The 22,621-nt window shown below is 33.2% G+C and overlaps 1 pseudogene; it reads left to right on the forward strand.

Moving 5' to 3' along the window:
• Window positions 1-2,788: 2,788 nt before the first annotated feature.
• LOC130458024 (glutamine synthetase-like) lies at window positions 2,789-4,139 on the forward strand (annotated as a pseudogene).
• The last annotated feature ends 18,482 nt before the right edge of the window (window positions 4,140-22,621 follow it).

The raw sequence follows: 22,621 nt of genomic DNA on the forward strand, positions 1-22,621 counted from the left end.
CAATGAGTAAAAAACTGAAATAATTGGCATTTTAACTATATTCCTTATTAAATCTATGTTCTTTACACTGTTCCAGATGGAGTTCTACTGCTCCCTTCTTACACCCACTATGTGTGCTTCCTTATAATTGGGTGATTTATAATTTTAATTCTCATTTGGTCACAGTGTTTGGTGACACAATTGTATTGAATAAATAGAAAATTCCTGATATCCACAGATATGGGTAATTTATATTCGTTTGATTTAGAACTGGATGAAACCTTTAATAGAACATAGTTCATTGGATGATGTTATAGTTTAGACTCTAAGGAGTCTTATAGCATTGAAATCCAACCATTAATTTATGGCTGACATGAAGGGCTTTAGTGATTTTCTTAGAATCATACAGTAAAAAAGTGATTGAGGTAGTATTTGAATCCAGATGCTCATGAATTCAAGAAAAGTACCTCATTCATTACACCGCCTCTCTCTTTCATCTAACCCTCACTTTTCCATTTTGCTTGTTTAAGGTACTAAGCATATTTCAAATATCTCCCTGCCTCAACTCTAGGCCTAAATGATCATCCATTTGTTTTGTAGAAAAATCCTCAAATGAATGTGATTTTTACTATTTTCAGAGAGCTCAGCAAGTAAATACTAAGTGAATAGTTGTTGGACCAGCCTCCAAACAAAGTATTGATATTTGGCCCCACATTTCTCTTAGAGGGTATTAAGTATCATTTGCCTCAAAGGTTGGCGCCAACCGTCTTCTTCAGTGCACCACAAACCAGAATTAATTGCAAATCAATCGAACAAAGTACAACTGATCAGTAAACCAATTAGTAATTTTAGCTGTTCATCCTGTCTTCATTTACTAAGGAAAAAGTGGGAAAGAGGAATGTTTTTTGACTAGCAAAGGAGATTTGTTCCCCTTCAGAAAAATAAGCACATCTTAATAAAAACGTTCTAAACACATATAATCTTTAAAATTAGATTGATGGTTTTTAGGTTTCTCCATTTCATTCAAGAAAAATGGAATAAATTGGCCAAGAATTTTTGGAAATTAGATTTTAAAAAGTCATTCTCTGCAAGATAACATTTTTTCAAAGAGAATGTTGATGAGATCTGTAGTAAAATCATTAATTAGAAAAAATAATAAATATGTATCTCTCTCCATAAGCTAGCATCACTGTTTTATTGAAGCCTATTATTAAATATCAGTTTGACATTTTCTCTTCCAAGAAGGAGCAAAGAAGAAAATAATATAAATTCATATTTTCCAGCAACCTCTGTATCAAAACACATAACTTATATTATTTCCTCTTCATTAACTTGACATGCATAAGAGGAATGTGTGAGAAAATAGATCTTTTTTATTCAAAGATCTTTTATGTTCTCAATTACATTATAACAATTTTCAACATATATTTCCTGAAACTATCTGATCCAAATTGTCTCCTCTCCATTCCCTCCCCTCTCTCATAAATAAATATTAAAAAAAATTTTTTTTTCACATTTCCTTGACTGTTGCAAAAGGGGTGGAGCTTTGCCAGAATCTTAGAAAGAAGTATATTGGAAGATAATGAGAACTAGACTCATTTCATTAATAGTACCTGACACAGCAGTATGCTTGAAGATATTTATTTATTAGTTAGCATGGTCACAGATACATTTAGCTTTATTATCAAAAAAAATTCTTATCTGTGCAACAAATTACAGTCAACCTTTTTTTTTGCTTGTAATTTATACAAAATGATTCTTTTTTTAAGGTCACATTCAGAATAAAGTTGTAATTCACTGAACCCACATTTGTGAAAATTAGCTCAAGGTGGAACATTTGGGCAATTTCTATTCTTTTACTCCTTGCTTATATATGTGTAGGAAGGGGAGAAGATAAGAAAACTTTCTGATTAGTTTGATCACAAAAACTGTATCATTTCATGATATTCACGAAGCCAGTTAATATAATTATATAATTTTTAGTTTTGTATAAGTCTTTGCTTCTTGAAATAATTGTGTAAAGAATTCCCAAAGGTTCATCTATTTTGTTATCATCATGTAGAAAGACTTTATACTCTTTATAAGTTTTTTTATGGCATATTTCCCCAAATTTAAAAATAACTATTTAATAGGATGTACCAAATTGAAACATTAGGTTTTTTGATTTGTCTCTTGTTAAATTTAAAGTGAATATGATAAGAACAATGATAATATTTTATAAGAAAATTTATAAATATTTCATAGCTTATATTTCATAATGGCATATCCTAATATCACTTTGTGAATAGTTAAATTTAAAAACCAAAAGATTTGTATTTTTTTGGTATGCAAAGTTTGCTCTGACCTCATCTTTATTCTCCTCTCTCCTATAGCCATCCACACATTCAAAAGAAATTACAGTAATAGTTTAGTTCATTGCTTCCTTCTTCTAAATGAATGAAAATTCTCTTTTTCTCTTTTTTCATGAGATTATAAGATATATTCCTGAAATATATGAATATTTATTTCTTCTGAGCCATTTCTATAGCTAGCAAAGAAAAGATGGTAGAGAAAGATATTGGTGGATTTAGATAAGGCAAAGTCTACTAAAAGTAAACAAAATAATGGATGTTAGAAGGAAGAGTTTTTGAATCCAAACTCCTAGACAATTCCCCAAAGTCAAATGGGAATGGAAAACAGGAGACAATAAAACACTACACAGTGGCAATATATATGACAAGATTGAGAGTTGTTGCCTTGGGCAGAATTTCTATTTTTTCTTAAAGCCCTCTGTTTGAAGTAAGTGAATGAAATCAGAATCTCATAATTATGATGCCTGTGGCATCTTGTTCCTGCATGCTTCCAGGCCCATGACAGTTTCCAACATGGCCACTTCAGCTAGCTCTCTCTTGAAGAAAAGTATTAAGCAGATGTCCATGAACCTACCTCAAGGCAACAAAGTGCTTGCTATGTATCTCTGGACTATGATGAAGTGCATGGTAAAACTTTAGTTCTTATAGTGTGAACTGAAGAGCACTGATGATATATCTGAATGGAATGATGATGGCTCTAACATTTTTCAATCTGAAGGCTCTAACAGGACATGTACTTTATACCTGCTGCTCTTTTCTGAGATTCTTTCTAAAAGGACTTCAACAAACTGTCTCTCTATGAAGTTTTTAAGTATGTATGAAAGCCTGCAGAGACCAATTTGAGGTCTACTAGTAAATGAATAATGGATATTGTCTCCAACCACAATTTCTAGTTAGGCATGAAACAAGAGTATTATCTCATGGGAACAGAGTGATACTCTTTTGGTTGGTCTTTTAATGGCTTCCCTGAACCCCAGGACCTATATAAATGGAGGGGGAAACTGACAAAGCCAATGGAATAGCCAAAGCTCATTACCATGCTTGCCTATATGCTGGCATCAAAATATAGAGGGGATAAATGCTGAAGCAATGCCAGTTCAGTGGGAGTTCCAGATAGGAAATTGGGATTTGAAAGGGATCGAAACAGGACATCACCTGTAGGTTGTATACTTCCTCCTCCATGGAACACATGAAGATTTTTAAGTGATTAGAACATTTGTTCCCAAGACAATCCCTGGGAACTTGAATAGAACTGGTTGCCACAGTAACTTCAGTTACCAAGGCCATGAGAAATGAGAATAATGTAATGTATATTGAAGAAGCAATCAAGGCACAAAGTAAGCAACAGGTTTAACTGAGACATGCAACATCAATAAGTTCTCTGCTGGTGTGGCCAGATATGGAACCAACTTCCATATTCCCAGGATAGTTGGGAAGGAAAAGACGGGTTACTTTATAGATTGATACTCCTTTGCCAACTGTGAGTTGTATTTTCTAAGATCATTTTCCATTCCTATCTTTTCAACAAGACACGAGGAGATGAACCTGTTCAATATAAAAACTAAGTGGACTACACTTGCAGATACATTATCTATACTCCACTCCATAAACCATTCCTAATGCCCTTTTCTACTTCACCTCTCTCCTCTTCCAAGTTTCCCTACTAGTAGTAACTCTGGGCACAAAACACATTTTCTTTGTGTGCCGTCAACAACAACAAAAAATATTTTCCCTCATACTATACCATTCTGCCTTTCAGTATATCACATGATTCTTAACAAAATCCCCCCCCCCCCATGGCCATTTGATTTTATCATTCTGCAAACATCAGATTTAGTAGCTTAACTAATAATAATGAAGTTGTGAGAACAAACCCAAATCCATATCTTTTAGTGTCAGGAATTCCTGTTTCATCACAAGTAACAAAATAATCAATTATTCCTTACTTTGAGGATAAGGGCATATTGGGTTCTAGCCCATAATTTCATCAGCTGGGGGCACAGAGTGAAAACACTCTATTAAAGGCATCATGGTGCAGTGGATTAAGTCAATTATGGTATTAGGAAAACCTGGTTCAAGGTTCAACAATATTTTTGACACAGGTTTACAATCCTGAGCTAGTCACCTAATTTATCATTGTCCTAGGACAATATCTAATACTTAAATGGCAAAAAAGGTGCTGATGTCTATTGGTTGACTGATTTAAAGATATAATAGCCCCCAGCAGCATGGATCCCATTGAAAAATAAACTGAGAAGATAGAAAAGAATTTTTTAAGCATGTAGTCTGATTTTTTCATAGGCTACTCTTAATTTCTTTCAGGTTATCTGAATAGAGCCCTGGATATTACTTCCATATATATATTTTTTACTTACTGCTCTATTGAACAATTTGAAGACTGAAATGAGATGATGAATATAAGCCAGGAATGAATTGTGCTTATATTTTGTGCTCATATTTGATTCTTATTATTGATTTGGAGCACTGAGCAGGAGAGTGTCAATCTTTTTCTTCCTTCAAATTAGGTCCAAAGTTATCCTATAAAATCACCAACTGAAGCATAATAATGCCAAGGTTCATAATAAAATTGATATTGGATAAAATCTCAAGCTATTACCATTACACTATACAAACACTATTATCTTTATTTTCCATAAGTAACATTAAAAGAGCATAGAATATTGTGAGGAGAAACAAACTGATAAATCCATGGAAGGCCTCCAGAGGCAATCTATAATGGGGATCTAGATTAGTGATAATGGTCTGATCAGTACACATAATTGCTGGAATTTTTTTGAATTGACTAGAAGAGGGCACAAAGGCAAAGGCTTTATTGAGCTCAGATGATTCACCTAGAATACCAGGATAACATTATTCCTGCCTTAAGAAGCCAAACTACAGTTACAGGCACTCTCTTTTGCCTGAGTTATCAAGTCCTAACATATATAATTTTCTTTAAAACCTTAATCAATTGGCCTTCTCCAGTTATTTGACCAGTTTCTCTCTCTCTCTCTCTCTCTCTCTCTCTCTCTCTCTCTCTCTCTCTCTCTCTCTCTCTCTCTCTCTCTCTCTCTCTCTCTCTCTCATGTCTCCTGTTTCTCTCTCTCTGATATCTCTCACTCTCCTCTTGGCTTTGTCTCTCAGTTTCTTTCTCATCTCCCCCCCCCTTTTTATTATCTAACAGAATTCTTCCACTCTAGTCAATAAATTATTGTTTCTTATTGTCTAGATCATAGATTTAGAACTGAAAGTCATTACACTGATCTGGTCCAACTCCCTCATTTTATAGATGAATTAGAGAGAGAGATAAAGTGACTATCAATCTCATACAAATGATGAGTGACAATGAACTACAGGAAAGTAGTACAAAGTTTTTAAAAGGTATATATATCACATTTTAAGAATTCATGAAAGAAACTGCCCAGACATATTAGAATAAAAGGGGAAAGTAAAATAGGAATAATTTTCTAAGTAGTTCCAAAAGGAAAAAAATGCAAATTCCAGGGAACATTATAGGCAGATTCATAGCTTCCTTCCAAGTTTAAAAAATAATGAAATAATAAAACAAGAGATCCAATACTGAGGAATTGTAGTCAAGATAACCAAGATTTCAATACTACTACTACAAAGAATGAGAGTATAAAATATTATAGGCAAAAAGTATAGGTTTATAATCAAGAATAGTTTTCAACATGGTAGGATGAGCCAGTATAATAAAAATGACAATCCTACCCAAATTAATTAACTTGTTCAGGGCCATACCTATCAAACTACCAATAAACATTTTAATAGAATTAGAAAAAAAAAGTTAAAACCAGGAAGAGTTGGATTCAACCCTGATTATAGACTCCAGGTACAGAGGCAAGAGCCAAGCAGCTTGACTTTTCTCTCCTTTGTTTTCTTTCTCTGTTCATCACAGGAGAGTGAATGTGTGAGAGGGGAAGAAGAGAAGGTGAAAACTATTCCAAACTTTTTCATTCTATTTCAAAGCTCTAATAATTCCACCTTCTCTGTCCTCTCAGATGAGATCATTGTTTCATAATTTACATATTGGAGCCATTCACTGTGAGCCCCTATTTTCTGCCACTATATATTCATATACTATCTCATTGTATGAATTAGCACTATACCTTACCAATACTAATATATTCAACTGATCTCATTCAATCAAACTTCCTTCAACAGATTGCCCATCTTTCTTAATCATTTTATGTTATTTTTAAAACTCTTTCTGTCCATTGACTCATTATCTATTGTCTACAAATATACCTGTCTCCCCCAACTGAAAAAAAAATCATTCTTTATCCCTCCATTTCCACTAGTTATTGATCAATATCTCTTTTGTCCTTTATAGCTAAATTCCTAAATAGGTATCTCTAATTTCTCTACTGTTACTCTCTTATTAACTCTTTACAATTAAGCTTCTATCCTTATTCCACTGAAACTGCTCTCTTTAAAGTTACCAAAAATCTACTTGCCAAAATAAAATAAATTAAATTAAATTAAACTTTGACACTGGTGATCATCCTCTCCTCCTTTGTACTCCCTTTTCTCTAAGGCTACTGCTTTCTCTTAGTTTTCCTCCTGCCTATCTAACATCTCAGTCTCATTTCCTGGATCCTCTTTAAGAGTATGTCCTCTAATCAAAGAATTAATAGACTCAAGATTCTGTAGTGAGTTCTCTTTTCTTCAGCCTCTATATGGTTCATTTGGTGATCTCATTATCTCTAGTGCATTGTATGAAAAAAGAGGAAAATGTATTCAAAATGAAAAATATTTAATGAAATTATCCTAAAAAATGTCTTTTATGATAGCAATATATTCTGAATATATAAACCTGGGAGAATTGAGTAAATAAATATAGACCTCTAACTATAATGAACATTTTTGAAAAATTGAAAAATATATCATCATAGAAGCTATAGCAACATATTATAAAGATTTGATACTGTGATAAGGTAGGATTTACACCAGGAAACTTCTGTTTCAATACTGGGAAAACAATACTGTATAACTGATATTTTAACAATACCTTTATTTCCAGTTCCAAATTTTCTCCCTCCTTGCAGCCTTTCCCCAACTATTGATATAGAAAAGCATTTTGATATGCATTGTGCATGTGAAGTCATTAAAAACATATTTTTATATTAGCCATACTGCAAAAAAAAAGAAAAGAAAGAAAGAAAGAGGGGGGGGAGAATGTGACCAAAAAACAAAACAAAACAAAACAAACAAAAAAAACAAAACCCAAAGATTTCATCTGTATTTAGAAGTCCTTGGTTTATTGGAGGTGGTTAGCATTACTTTTTATTTTGAGTGCATAGGAATTACTTTGAATCATTTTATTGATCAGAATAGCTATATCTTTCACAGTTCATTATCACTGTCCTCTTGCTGTTACTGTACATAGAGTTCATCTGATTTTGCTTGCCTCACTTTGCATCAGTTCATTTGTCTTCCCAGGTTTTTCCGAAACCTAAACTTATACTTTGACTTAGTTCCCCATATATTTGAAATTGAGACTTTTATCAGAGCAACTTCTTTTTCAGATATTGCTTCATTGCCTTTTTAATAAAACTAATCTCCCTTATTATCCAAAAAATGTGTGGACATTTATACTATACATGCCACCTCTCTGAAGAATGGGTGTATAGCAATCACTAATGCTTATTTAACGCATGTAACAGCTTATAGAAAATCTTATCTCAGTGTGATAATATAATAGTGGTTCTTGAAAGAAAAAAATCTTTGTCTAATCAATGTCTGATAGATGTTAATCCATAGAAACATGCCATTCTATTTCTCCTGTCACTTAAAAAAATCATCCTATTGTGTCCAATAAAAATAGTTATCATATTCCTCTCGATAAAGGTGGGGCTTCATAGTTTAAAATATTCTAGCAACAACTAAATATGAAAGCTGAAAATATCTTACCCCCCTTGTGAAACCCATTACTTCTATAGAGTATGCCATTTAATGAGAAACCCTGAAACCGTAAAGCACAGTTCACTCATAAAGTATTAATTTTGAAATGATACATTCATGCTAATGATTTACTAGGAAGAAAAAAGTACCTTTTAATCTAACCCTCATGCTTATGAACTTGAAAGTTGAACTCCCTTGCAGTGGCTGACTGCAATAGCAGGGCTTTTCACCAGCTGATCAAAATTAACAGTTTCTTTCAATTGTTCTAATTAAGACCAACGGGAGTTCTGGAATGCACCAGAGGTATCTCAAATTGCTCCCTGGCTTAGGTAGGAGGGATATCAGCTTCTACCTTTTTTTCTACAAATAGTTTAGTCTAACTTTCTAATATATTGTTTTCTAAGAAGCCTTCTATCCCATGAGGATTTAAAGAAAAAATTTATTTCATTAGACTGAAAAGCATAACAATTAGAGAGAGGAAGCCAAATAATTTCATTTTAGAAGCCTATTATGAACTAGAAAGTGCACTGATGGTCTAGCAAATTTCTGCAAGTACTATAATTATGGGGTAATTCTTATATCCTTGGGAGCTAAGCCTATTCAAAAATCCACTTTTATATAGGAAGGGTTGCTTGATAAAGTAATCACTCCATGAGAATGGGTGGCAACAGCAAATAAAATTATTTAAAAATAAATAGTATCCTTATTATTTTAAATATATACTATTTTTGTTTACTTGTTTTTTTTTAATACTTGGATAATTTCTTCCTTTGCATCTTCTTAAAGAACACATTCCTCCTTGGCTATGCAAATTTTTATTATTTCTTTGGTAGTTAATAACTAGCTAAATTATCACTGAAATTAATTTTGGAAACTTAATTTAATTAAAAATGATTGTTGAGTTCAAAATGGGTATATGATTCAAACATAAAGAGTGGTATTATAAGTAAATTAGGGGAACATAGAATAGTCTACATGTCAGATCTATGGAGAAAGGAAGAATTTATGACCAAAAATGATTATTGATTATAAAATGTTTTATACTCAACTCTCCTGGTAGAAAAATAATTTTTCTTCTTCATTAGGTCTTCAATAAAATGTAACCATAGTTTTAAGCTATGCAAAATATTTAGCTTCAATATGAAAACAATAAAAATTTTAATCACTAAAATAAGCCAAACATGAATGAAGTATAGATGTATGTAGCAAACTAGCAAAAATATTCATCAACCACTCTTATACAGTTCAAAACCTTAATAATACTTGAGATATTGTTTATTGTTGATGCCTGAATAGTACAAACTGAAGTGCTCCATAACATATAACAATGAAGTTATCTGTCTATCCCCAGGAGACACAAGATGACCTGCCCTACAAAATATTTGCTTAATGAGAATGATGAAAATGTATTTCTTTCCTCCATCACACGTCAAACTGTCTCTCACCTGAATGTGGTCATTCTCAATTTGAAGACTTCTGGAAAGGGCAGAGTCCTTAACCTTACAAAATTTTGATGAACAAATACTCAATTCTTTCAACTCTCACTACCTAGAGAAGCAATCTCAGGTAGTAATAAGCATTCTTTCCTTAGAGAAAGATCATGACTGGGTGTCTAAGTAGGCTTGTAGTTGACAAAGAAACATTCCCTTGCCTCAAGTTGGACTAAGTCTATTGAAAATTGCTGTTAAAGAGCATACAGGATTAACATGGAGTCAACTTCCTTGGGAAATGGAGCAAAGGAGATTCTTAGGATACAAAATGCTTCAAGGTAATCACACAAGGAGTGAAAATCTCCAGACTTACAGATTCTATCACACTTAATTTAACCAATGACATAAACATTAACCAGGGCTACAAGAATCTTTATTTATTTATATATTTATTTAATGAACATAAACTCTAATGAGCCCAATACCTTACACTAAGACTATTTCAATTGCTTTTTTAATTGAACTGAATTGATATGCATTATTCATTATGGGTAAAAGTCTCCCATTTAATTACTTAGAAGTGCATATAAAAATATTTCTACTAGCACAACATTACTTTGGAAATAGTTTGGGTCAATTGCTTTCCACAAATTCTTATTGTTTCACTTTCCATATATTCTCTGACTCTTTTTTATTTTTAAATGTCTCACTTTATGTATTTCATTTCCCATAGTTGTTCATCTTTTTTACACATTGAATGTTAAAGATTCTGAGCAATGACTTATAGTTAATGAAAATTACTACTGTATATTCTTCCAAGGATTTTAACCTGATTCAACAATAAATGAAAGTTCTTTTCAATTTCCAGTGGAAAATTTAACTTCAAATATATTCCAACCTTTACCTGTTAAGAAACATGGGATCTTTTGTTTTAGGATTAAAGAAATTTTCCAAAGATCATCTTGAAGAAGAGTTGAGGTACTGATTATTTAAAAAACAAATATCCCCCTTCATTTAAGAAAATATAGCATATTAAGATACAGTATAACAGTGTTTTCCACTAAGAAGAAATATTAGAAATCAAACAGTTTAATTCTCCCATTTGACAAATGAAGAAACTGAACCCTTCCCAAGCTTATTACATATGGGTCCCATTAACATTCCTTATAGTATTAATGAACTGACCTTCTCACTGTTCACTAGATGTGACACTCCAACATCCATCTCAGAACCTTTGCCTTTCTGGAATGTACTACACTTCCTCACTATTATCTATTAGAATCCTTAGTTTCTTACTAGAATTAGATCAAACTTCAATTTCTCTATGAATCCTTTCCTGATTCTCCATGCTGTTCAACTATTTGCTGCTTCCACCAAAATTTTCACCCCCAAAATAATATGTTTATTGATTACTCTTTGAAAATGGGCATAAAGAAAGAGATGATTAAATATGTAAAAATCTCTCCCAGTAGAATGTAAGTTCCTTACACTAATGATTTTCATTTTTGTCTTTGTCTCTCACTTAGTACAGTGCCTAGTATGTAGTAGGCACTTAATAAATACTTGTTGATTGATCTATGGTGAAAATGAAGTCACTGAAGTCTCTTTTATCTATTAACTTAAGTTGTATTTCCTAGTTATTTTTCATGCTCATGAGAAAGTATCAAATCTCAAAAAAGATTAGCCAGTTCTAAAAGTCTAATGATATTTATTTCCAAATCATCCATTATTCTGCTCTATGACTTTGTAAGATTTCTTTTTTGGTAAAGTTCTTTATTTCAGGAACTTTTATAAGCAATGCAGGGATCAAGAAAATTCAGAAGGACTCATGATGAAACAGGCTATCCATGGTTATAAAAGGAACTGATGGACTTTGAATGCTAACTGAAGTGTGCCTTCACTTTATTTCCTCATTGTATTTTTCTCTGGTTTAAATGATGTCTTCTTCAAAACATAATGAACAATGAAATGTATATATATATATATATATATATATATATATATATATAATACATTTAGTATAATACAATCTACCTATATGATATTTATTCCCTGCTCTTTTGGGAACAGGGAAAGAAGGCAAGGAGAGAGAGAGACAGACAGACAGACAATGTGGATCACAAAATGTTGAAACAATTATTAAAATTTGTATTTTCATGTAATCTGGGGACCAAAATGAGAGAGGGAACAAAAGTTCCTTGAGGGGAAGAACTGTTTGATAATAGTTTTTTTTGTCACCAAGTCTTATCACAGTACACATGATAAGTTCTTGTGAAATGAATGAATGGAAGAAAAATACAATTAAATTAATTAATTCAAAGAACTATTGCTCTTATTTTATAGATTTTAAAATTGAGATATTTTGAGGTTGAGATTTGTCTGCTATACCACAGATAAAAGACAATGTCAGGATTGGGGCTAAAACACAGTTTATGTGACTCTACTACAATAGTTAATACTAGAGGATTATACAATCACTGTATGTCAGAAGCCAGCCTTAAACCAGGTCTCTCTGGCTCCAATGCCAATTCTCTAACCCTTCCCTGTGCTTTACTACTTTTCTCCATGTGTATGTCAGTGATATAAAGAGAACTAAAATGTGGGCACATGAGAACAAACTACTGGATCACAAAGTGTAAATCATTTTTAAAAATCTTGCTCACAATTCATTTGTTTCACCTCATGATTTGGGGAACAATTCCAAAATTTAATGAATTATATTCGTGTCATTGACAATGATGATTTAGACATTTTCTGAATCTCTGATTTAGGCACTTTCTAAATCTGTGTGAGTCTGAGCAAGTCACTTGACCCCAATTGCCTAGCTCTCGTTGCTCTTCTATATTAGAATTTATGTTAAAGTGGAAGACAGGGGTTTAAACAAATTTTAAACTATGATTCATAATTTAAAGAATGTATTATCTGTATGTTTCCACAAATATATATGTCATGCCTGATAGTATATATCATGTGCTTCATATGCTATCTCTATTTTTTCTTTTTAATCCATGAAGCTCTCTACAAGAAATATTTAATTCAAATTTATTTTTCCACAGTTACTTTCATAAATTCCTTCAAACTCGTCTTATTTCTTCTAAATTTTGAATAATTAAAATCTTTCAAAACAGCTCAAAAGTCACAAAAGCCCCGGAGGTTCTTAGGGAAAGTCCCTTCAATGACAAGTGTGATGAATTGCAATTTTAAAAGGTAGATGTGTATGTGGGTGGTGCTGGGGGAGGGTAAGAATGAGAGCATCAGGGACAAAGAAAAAGAAGTAGACGTTCTCAGTCAATCCAAACCTGGTCCTCCTTCCAAGGTGCCATTTCCTAAGGAAGCAGGAGCAGAAAGCCATAAGGTCTGCACCTGTCACCACTGCACAGATCAGTTTCTCAGCTTGAGGGATTGGGATAGTGCTGAAGGCTGCTTTGCAGCAGACAAGCTGATTCTGCAGTCTGGAAGGGGACTATAGAGTTTCTGATGTCACTGGCTGGCAGATTTAGGCTTCTGTATTTCCCTATTAGAGGGATTTTTACATGAAACTCACTGGTACTTTGCCACATACGTAGATGTTTTACACAAATTACATGCCCTTTTGATCCATTAAGATACAGCAGCATAAGATGTCCATTTTCTTGAAGGTTTTCGGGGCTCTAAAAGGAATTTTGTAACAAGATCCTACCTTGGGCCTCACACAACCATGGCTGCCAGACTTGTCATTCTTTGAGATGGGAATACACGTAATGACAAAATGACTTAATAGCAGAAGAGCACATTACCTTATAAAAGACAATTTTAACTATTTCAAACCTAGGAAACTCATGTTAGTTCACAATAATTGCTCTTGTAATGCTGAGCACTTTCTGTACTAAAGAAACCTTTTTGCAGGTGTTCCTCCTGCCTGGTGCAGTAGATGAGGCCTATGCATGGGTTCACTACATGTACTAAGTAATTAGAGCCATGCAACCCATACTGGGTGTCAGACGCAACAGCCCGGTTAATTGAGAACATGCCAGAACTAGAGAAATGAGTAAACACCCCTCATTTGGAAACGTGTGGCAAGTGCTAAATCAGTATCCCCAAATCAGCCATTGGAGTTTCTTTGGAATAAAATTTACCATCATCTTTGACCCCTTAACCTTTCTAATACAGAATAGGAAGATGTTGAGTCATCACTGAAAAGAAGAAGAAAAGTTATCAGTGTGGGAGAGGAGAGAAAAATATACTCCCACGTGACATATCTTGTTTGAAAAAGATTCGTCAAATAATTCAACATTTACTTCTTGGTGTACAAGTTTCACTCCATCCCTGATTGGAGCTTCTTGAAGGCAGAAAGTATTTTGTCTTCTTATCCCCATCACTTAGTCTATTACATGTCCTACTGTAGGTACTTAATAAATTTTTATTGAATGAAGTTGAATGGAATTTGAAAAACTATGTCATTTCTAGGAAACAGTAGATAGGGAACCCAGGAGCAACTGAATGTTCTCTTTGGGAAATTATTATCATTCAACATTTTCCTGAGGCACTGAAATAAATGTGGACTTGGCTACCAGTGTATCAGTTACTTATGTCCTTCAGGTAATGAATTTTTCTTTTTCTTTCAACAGCAGTTGATGAATTTTGAGTAGAGGCATCATGCAGCTTGTAAGAACATAGATTGGCAAATAGCATCAATTTTTCTGTGAATATAGAATGGATACTTTTCAGGTATAAAGACACTGTCAATAATAGCATCTTCAGAGAAAATTAAAGTCCTGGCACTTTGATCAATCAAAGAAACAATTATTACCTATTTGCTTTGTTTCTATGCAGTATTAGCTGCATGTCATACAAAACCAAAATGGTCCTATCCTCAAAGAACTTACATTTTCTCAGAGAAAAATCACTAAATCATATAGGCAAATAGGAAGATAAATAGAAAGTAACTTCTGAGAGGGCATCAGTAACTGGTAGACATTAAGAATATCATGAAGCAAAAGCATCAGGCTATAAATAAAAGGAGGAAATGAGCTTAAACTGAACCTTAAAGAAAGTCAGGTATATTCTAAGAGGTGGTGGTGAGAAGGGACAACATTCTAGGAATGGACAATAAGGGCAATATTGTTGTTGAAGGAGAAATAAGGGAGAGAGAGAGGTCTATTCGGTTGTACCATGGAGTGTATGAAGGGAAATAATATAGGATAATCTTGGGAAAAATAAGGTTTGCTAAGGAGCCTGTATTATAGGAAGTCCTTGTTCTGTCTGTACACTTAATACCATTCTGGAACCTACTTTCAAGCAGTGGCCTCATTTGCTCCAGCATCTGTAGTCTATTGACTCCATTGAGTTGACACACTGACAAATATATTTCTTGATGTTACTGCATGTCTGGCTTCACAAAGGGATTATCCCACACTCCCTGTTCTCTTTTCCAACTCTTCTTAAAGAAATGCATTTATCTTGAGCAGCAGTGAGGCGGGTACAGCTGGGAATTTCTGGCACACAGGTGTTAATGTTTGCCTTTGATAGCTGGCCAATATCAAAGTCAAATTTGTTGGGGAGATACCCACAGTTGTTTCACAGAAAGAAAATTATCCACTGGCACTAATAATAATAATCCTCTCATCCATATCAGACTTAGTATTTGGGCCAGAGCCATAGTGACCTTTTCCCTGCAGACGGAGCCGGTATCAGATTCTCAATCCTTTTCATAACCAAGTGGCAAACTGTCAGGGCAAGAATTAGATGGATACAGGTGGCACCATCTGCTCTTAGCAATTCTATGCATTTGAGGTAGTTTTATAAATTTTATTCACATCATCTCTTATTTTCTCCTCTTTTATTGCCAATCACCATAACGCTCAAAAGATGGCTTCAGTTCTGGTACTGAGAAGGCAGATAAAAAGAAAGGAATGAATGAATAAAGGGAGGGGAGAAGAGCAGGAGCAGAGAAACTGCAAGGTTGCCTTTTGGCTTATTTTCCAAAAAGAGAAAGTTCGACTTCAGAGCAAAAGGCTTAATATAAAGGTACAAGTCTAAACAATTTAAACTAAAAAAATGCCTGAAGACAAAAGTCATTAGCTAAGAAATTTAAGAGAATGCAATCAATCATTCATAACTCTAAGATGGCCAATAATGCTAAATATTTTGGTTACCTTATTTTAATATCAAAGACATGAGCTTTTGTGTTATACTGCTTAGCACTTTGAGTTCTAAAGAGGAATAAAATAATGATTCTTGTCCATCTGGATTTTATCTTGGTCTTATCACTGTGCAAATTAATAAAGAGTTGAGATCCACAAAAATTGTTCTTTTCATAAATTCATGGTTTAGATTGTCTACTACTTAGACTGCTTCAGTAGTATCCTATATAAAAATCCTATATCCATAATCTCTCTATCCTTCAGTGTATCCAAAGCTGTCAAACATACAGCTCTTAGCATTCTGTAGTCCATGTTGAATCAGATTTAAATGTAATTGGGAAATATTTAACAAAATAAATAAAAATGTAATAGAAAATAGGCAATGTTAATATGTGGGGTTTTTTAAGTCAATCTATAGCCCTCAGGAATATCAGTGTAGAGATCAGCATTCTCTGATTATGTATGAATTTGATATCACTGAGTTAAATCTCTACCAGGGATGATTTCCTAAAATATCAATTGAGGTAGACTCTGGATGAATGATTGAATGAATCAATGAGAAATGTTTATTATTTTTACTTAATACTGTGCTAAACTCTGAGTATACCAATATAAATTTAAGCCAGGCACTGCTTTTGAGGACTTTAGATTCTAGTAGAATAAAACAATTAAAACCTTTTAAAATCATAGTCTAATTATGCATTATGTGCCCCCAGATACACCCTTGTCCAAACTATATAAGTTTACTTGATACCTCCTACCTCCTTTGGAAAATGAATACATTTGGTTATTTTCAGTCCGACAGTACTTCTACCATTTTCCTCCAAATATTATGAATGATCAGTATTTACATGTATGAGTTCTCTTAGTATAAGAGCTTATCAGTTTAGTTCAGCTGTGGCGATTAGGTGATCTCTTCCTTTCTCCTCAGTATCTTAAATATAAACTCCCCTTAAGTCATTCCTGTTTTCTGCCATTTACTATACAGAGTTTATTCTTATAGGCAGGAAAAAAAAATACCAGAAGAAAAATAAGAATTGAGCTTCTTCTTGTCCATTTTCAACTTCTCATTTATATTAAACAATGGCCTCTCCATTGACTCATTTGCTTCTCCTCTTTGTTCTAACATAGCTAAATATAAAAACAAACAAAAATCAAATAAAAAGCACCTTTTGGGGGGCAGCTGGGTATCTCAGTGGGTTGAGAACCAGGCCTAGAGAGCCGAGGTCCTAGGTTCAAATATGGCCTCAGACACTTCTGAGCTGTGTGACCCTGGGCAAGTCACTTAACCCCCATTGGCTAGCCCTTACCAGTCTTCTGCCTTGAAACCAATACACAGTACTGATTCCAAGACAGAAGGTAAAGGTTTTATTTAAAAAAAAACAAACCCTTTTTATGTTCTCCTGTTTCTTATTGGTAGTTTCAATTCATTCTAAGTTTTAATATTCTAAAATAATTTTTCTAGGACTTTGCCAAGCTTCTGCATTAATCCTCTGCTATCTGTCCCAGTTTTCATCTTTTTTTCCATCTAAATTAATACATAAGATTCTTTTGCATCCTTGTTGATCCCTTTAGACAACTTCTATTTTTTGCACCCTTGAGAATTATCTCCCTTTATATGTTCATAATTTTATCATTGAGTCTTTCTAGTGCATTTGCGAATTGAACCTCCTTTGGAATTTTAGTCCCTAAGGTCTTAACTGTCCTTCCTCTGATCATTTTGTAATGTATTCCCCAAATATATAGAGTGAAAGTTGGGCTATACTTGGATTTTTCTTCCTTATATGTCAGTCTAGGATGAGTTCACTTTCCCAAGCCCTTGGTTTCCATCATGTAGGTTTCATCAACCAGTTCCTCTCTGTTAGTAAGAATCAAAACTCAAATAAACTTTCCTCTAGTTGATTTCATGTCACCTTTTAAAACTGGAATTACCTTTACCTAGAAAGAAAAATAGAGGCAGAGGCAGAAAGACAGAGAGAGTTCTACCAGATTCCAGACACACATAAATAAAGTAAAATATTGAAGTGCTCTAATAAGCTTGCGATCTGTTTCTAGAAATCTTATGATTTGTAGTAATTTCAGTGAAAACAGCAATGAGGACAACTCATTTCCTATTACACCTGCTGCACAGAATACTGTATCTACACCCCAGGAGGATGTGAGAGGTTATCTAGTTCTATTTCTTAATTATATGAATGAGAAAATAGAAATCCAGAATCCCTTGGGTTGGAAAAGGAATTCAAACAAACCTCTCTTGATTCCAGTCAACAGTGATTCCACTTCACTTTGTACTTGGAAGTGCAGGAAAACAAGAGGGAAATTTTCTCTAATGAATCTCTTAAGGAAAACTGATTCTTTGTGGTGGGAAAAGAGGAAATTGTGAAAGCCCACAGCCTGGGTGGCTCTTTTTAGTGCAGAAGAAAAAGACCGAAGAAGCACTGTTTTTGAGCTGATGACGATCTTGTCAGAATTTCCTCTTTCTGAACTTAATATTTATTAAACTACTTTTCACAAAACTGTAAGAAAAAAGGACCTAAAAATGCCCAAGTCTTTCAAGGACTCTATCTGAGTGTCTGGAGGAAGACAAGTGACATTTCTTGTAACAGTTGCCAAAAGAGTGCTGCACACACTGAATTGCTCATTAGCACATGCTTAGAATAAAAACAGAAGGCAATTTGCCAGTCTGCCATAATCAGCTCCAAGCCAAATAACATCAGGAAACACACACAACCCTCTACAGTGATGCTTTGGAAAAAGACCGCACTGCATTCAGGCTTTCTTATTTTAAGAATCCCAGTTGAATAGCCATTAACACTATATTCCTGAAACTCAAACTGTTTTATCATTTAAATTAAATTTAATTTTAAAAAATATTTGCTGAGGACCCACTACATGCATTGATCTTTGGTAGGATTGTGGGAACTCCCAAGAAGAGTTGGTTTTAGGTCCTGCCCTCATGCAACTTGTGTAGACGACTCTATATATAAAATTATTAAGACTTTCAATAATATGAAAAGTCCTCTGGAATAATTATGGATCTGTTTGTATAGGATAAACATTCTAGGTGTGAGGAGGTATAACTACTTCCTGAAAGAAATTGGTAGTATATTATTTTAATTTGATCATCAGTGGCCTTAGGTGACATTATGATTGTGGGAATATCATATTTTGCATAATCCAGATCTTTTTAAAAAATACCATTGCAAATGGTACCTCTAATATATAACTGGTTTGTGATTAAAGTCTGATTTCACACATTTCTTAGAACATTGAAAACAATGTTTCTGATCAAAAATATTTTGGTTTAGCCAGTTTATTGTTTGACAAAAGTTATAAGTGTAACATTCTGGTTTTATTTTCCATCACTATAGGATACTATATGATAATGTTTATTATTATGAAATAGGAACTCATATGACCTCAAATATTTTAAGCATCAGGTCAAATTTGGTTCTGGAATGTTTGAGTTGGTACTTTTTTTTTTTTTGATTTGTGATTCCCACTGACGTACCCACATGCTCAAGCAGTTCAGATCACAGCCTGTTCATCTCGGTCTATTCTGTGATATATATCATTGACCTCCCAAATAGTCTTCAAGGGATAGCACCACAACATGCCACAGGAAAGGTCTTCCTCTCACTCTCTTCACTGATTATATACTGTCCATTGTTTATTAATGGAACTTTTACTACCTTGCTGGCCCATCCAATCTTGTTTTTTGTAGTCATACTCACCAGAAAGCTTTTGCAGTGTTTCAGGTGCAAGGTGATGAACGAACGTCTGCACCAGAATTCTGCAGGAGAAATGGAGACATATTCTAAGTTATAGCATAAGTGAAACTGACAGGCTATGGCAAAAAAAGTGATTATACATATGAAATGAGTCTAAATATGTGGATCAGAAAAAGATTGAGACAATAATGGATTGTGTCATAAAATCGAAGCAAAAAATGAAAACATTACTGGATAGGTTATGACATGTTCAGGATTACAGCTTTTTATGAATTTCTTTTTATGGACTTAATATATATCAATAATCACAAATATAAACATTTAATATACAAAGACAGTAAATTAAATAGAAAACTGTTTATTTCTGTGTATATTTAAAATTTAACATGACAGATCTAACACTGCCCTCATGTCTGTATTTGTCTTCTAAACTTCCTTCTCCTTTTTAAAAAGAATGAATCTTTGACATTTCTTTTCTTTCTTTTTTAGTTTCCCAATGACTCTTCTTAAAACCCCACTAAAAGAAGAAAATTAAGCCTTCCGTTGTAACAAATGAGTATTTAGTCATGAAAAATATGTGTTATATGACTATGATTGGACAAAGAGTTAATAATAGTTGCCTTTTTTATATTCATAAATAAACTATTTTCACAGTTCCTGTCAGTTAATGCTACAGTAGTTCATATAAGTTCTCCCAGCTTTCTCTGACTTCATCCCGATTCATTCTTTTTAACAGGACAATAATATTTCATTATATTTATTTACTATTAGTTGTTCAATCATTCCCCAACTTATGGCCAATTAATTTCTTCAAAATTGCTACAAAAATGTGATGCTATAAATATGATTCTACATGTAGATCCTTTTCCTTTGCATTTTTTTAGAATATAAGCTAATAGTGAGCAAAAAGTATGTAGTTTAGTAAGACTTATTTTTAGTAGAATTCAAAGTTCCCTTTCAATTTCACAGCTACACTAACAGGACATTTTTATGCCTGGTCTTCCATATCCAGAAGCAACTATTTCCTTTTCTGTCATTTTTGAATGAATAAAAATTTATTTATTTGGTACTAATTCTGTGCCAAATATATTGCTAAGCACATGTGAGACAAAAACAAAAGCAAAGATAGTACTTTTCCTCTTGAAGCTTACATAGTAATAGGTTAAGAGAACATATATAAGAAATCAGCTGCGTGGCTGTAGATGAAATGACCATGGAATGAAGTGAAGCATATATATTATTGCTATTAATTGCTTACTGTTATTCTTTTGAAACTTCTTTATGTCTTTTGACCACTTACCTATTGAGGAATGACTTTTTCTATTTGTATAATCCTCTAAATATCTAATATTAGATCTTTTATTCAAAAATACATACCACTATATTTTTATCAGATTCTATTAGCATTACTTTTGTTCACCCAGCAACTTTTAAATATATGATCAGAAGTATCCATTTCTTCTCTGGTTATCCTCTCTAACCCATTTCACCAAGAACCATTCCCTAGGCAAAATATTTCCTTAACTTATCCTCCTATTAATGACATTTTGTCTTATAGCTTTATAATAGAAACTATGCTAATAAATTTCAATATTCTGGGCTCTTGTGTGCCTAATCTATTCCACTAAATAATGTTTTCTAGTTTTAACCAGTAATCAATTATTTTTATAATTATCACTTTATGTGAGTTTTTGATCTATTATCACCTGGCCCTCTTCTTTTCAATTATTTTCTACTAATTACTATGAAATTCTTTATCTTTTGTTCTTTAAATATTCATTATTCTGTGTAATTCTAACCAATTGGTTGCCTGATTAGTATGCCACTGATCCAGTAAATTGATGTAGATTGAACTGTCATTTTTTACTGTATTGGTACAGACCAACCGCATGCATTTAATAGATGTCTAATCATTTAGATCTCTATTCCTGTAAAGTGTGTTTATTAGTTATGGTATTTATTTTGAAAAGGATTTCTCTTTTTACCTCTTCCTACTGAGTTTTTAAAATTAGATTAAAAATGCTGATTAAATATACAGACTAATTCTATATGCAACTATTTAGCCAGAATAATTTTAAATTATTTTAGCTAAATATTTATTTAGAATTCCCTAAGTTGTCAATTATATCTTCTCTAATAGGTAGCAATTTTGTATATACTTAGTTTATACTTATTTCAATATATTTTCTTTGGCATTGCTATAACTAGACTTTCTTAGATTATATAAAATAATAGAAGTCATAATGGGCTTCTTTTCTTATCCTTGATCTCACAGGAAAGTGGTTTCATATTTCCCCTTTGCAGATTAAGAAAAGGCCTATTTTTTCCTTGCTTTTAATTGTTTTTCTTAAAGAGAAATAGATGCTGTACTTTGTTAAATTTTTTCTGTATTTCTGAATACTAAACCATCCTTGCATTATTGGTATAAATTCAACCCAGTTATATTTCACAATTAAAAATACATATATATATTGTTTTAATTTCTTCATCATATTTTATACAGAAGTTTTGCACTGACATTTATGAGACATAAGACTAAAATGTATTTTTCTTAATACTTTGCTTTATATTTTTCCAGATTACATGTAATACAGATTTTTAAAATAAATATTATTTTTATTTGGTCAATTTCAAACATTATTTATTCGATACAAAAATCATTTTCTTTTCCTAACCCTCCCCTCCTGTCACCCCCACCCCCCATAGCTGACGCGCAATTCCACTGGGTATCACATGTGTCCTTGATCTGAACCCATTTCCATGTTGTTGTTATTTGCATTAGGGTGTTCATTTAGAGTCTCTCCTCAATCATATCCCCTCAACACCTGTAGTCAAGCTGTTGCCTGTCTTCTGTGTTCTTGTTCCCACAGTTTGTCCTCTGCTTGTGGATAGTGTTTTTTCTCATAGATTTCTGCAGATTGTTCAGGGACATTGCATTGACACTAATGGAGAAGTCCATTACGTTTGATTGTACCACAGTGTATCAGTCCCTGTGTACGACATTCACCTGGTTCTGCTCCTCTCACTCTATATCAATTCCTAGAGGTCATTCCAGTTCCCATGGAATTCTTCCACTTTATTAT

The sequence above is a fragment of the Monodelphis domestica genome, chromosome 3 (assembly GCF_027887165.1).
Source record: "Monodelphis domestica isolate mMonDom1 chromosome 3, mMonDom1.pri, whole genome shotgun sequence".
In the NCBI taxonomy this organism is placed as follows: Eukaryota; Metazoa; Chordata; class Mammalia; order Didelphimorphia; family Didelphidae; genus Monodelphis; species Monodelphis domestica.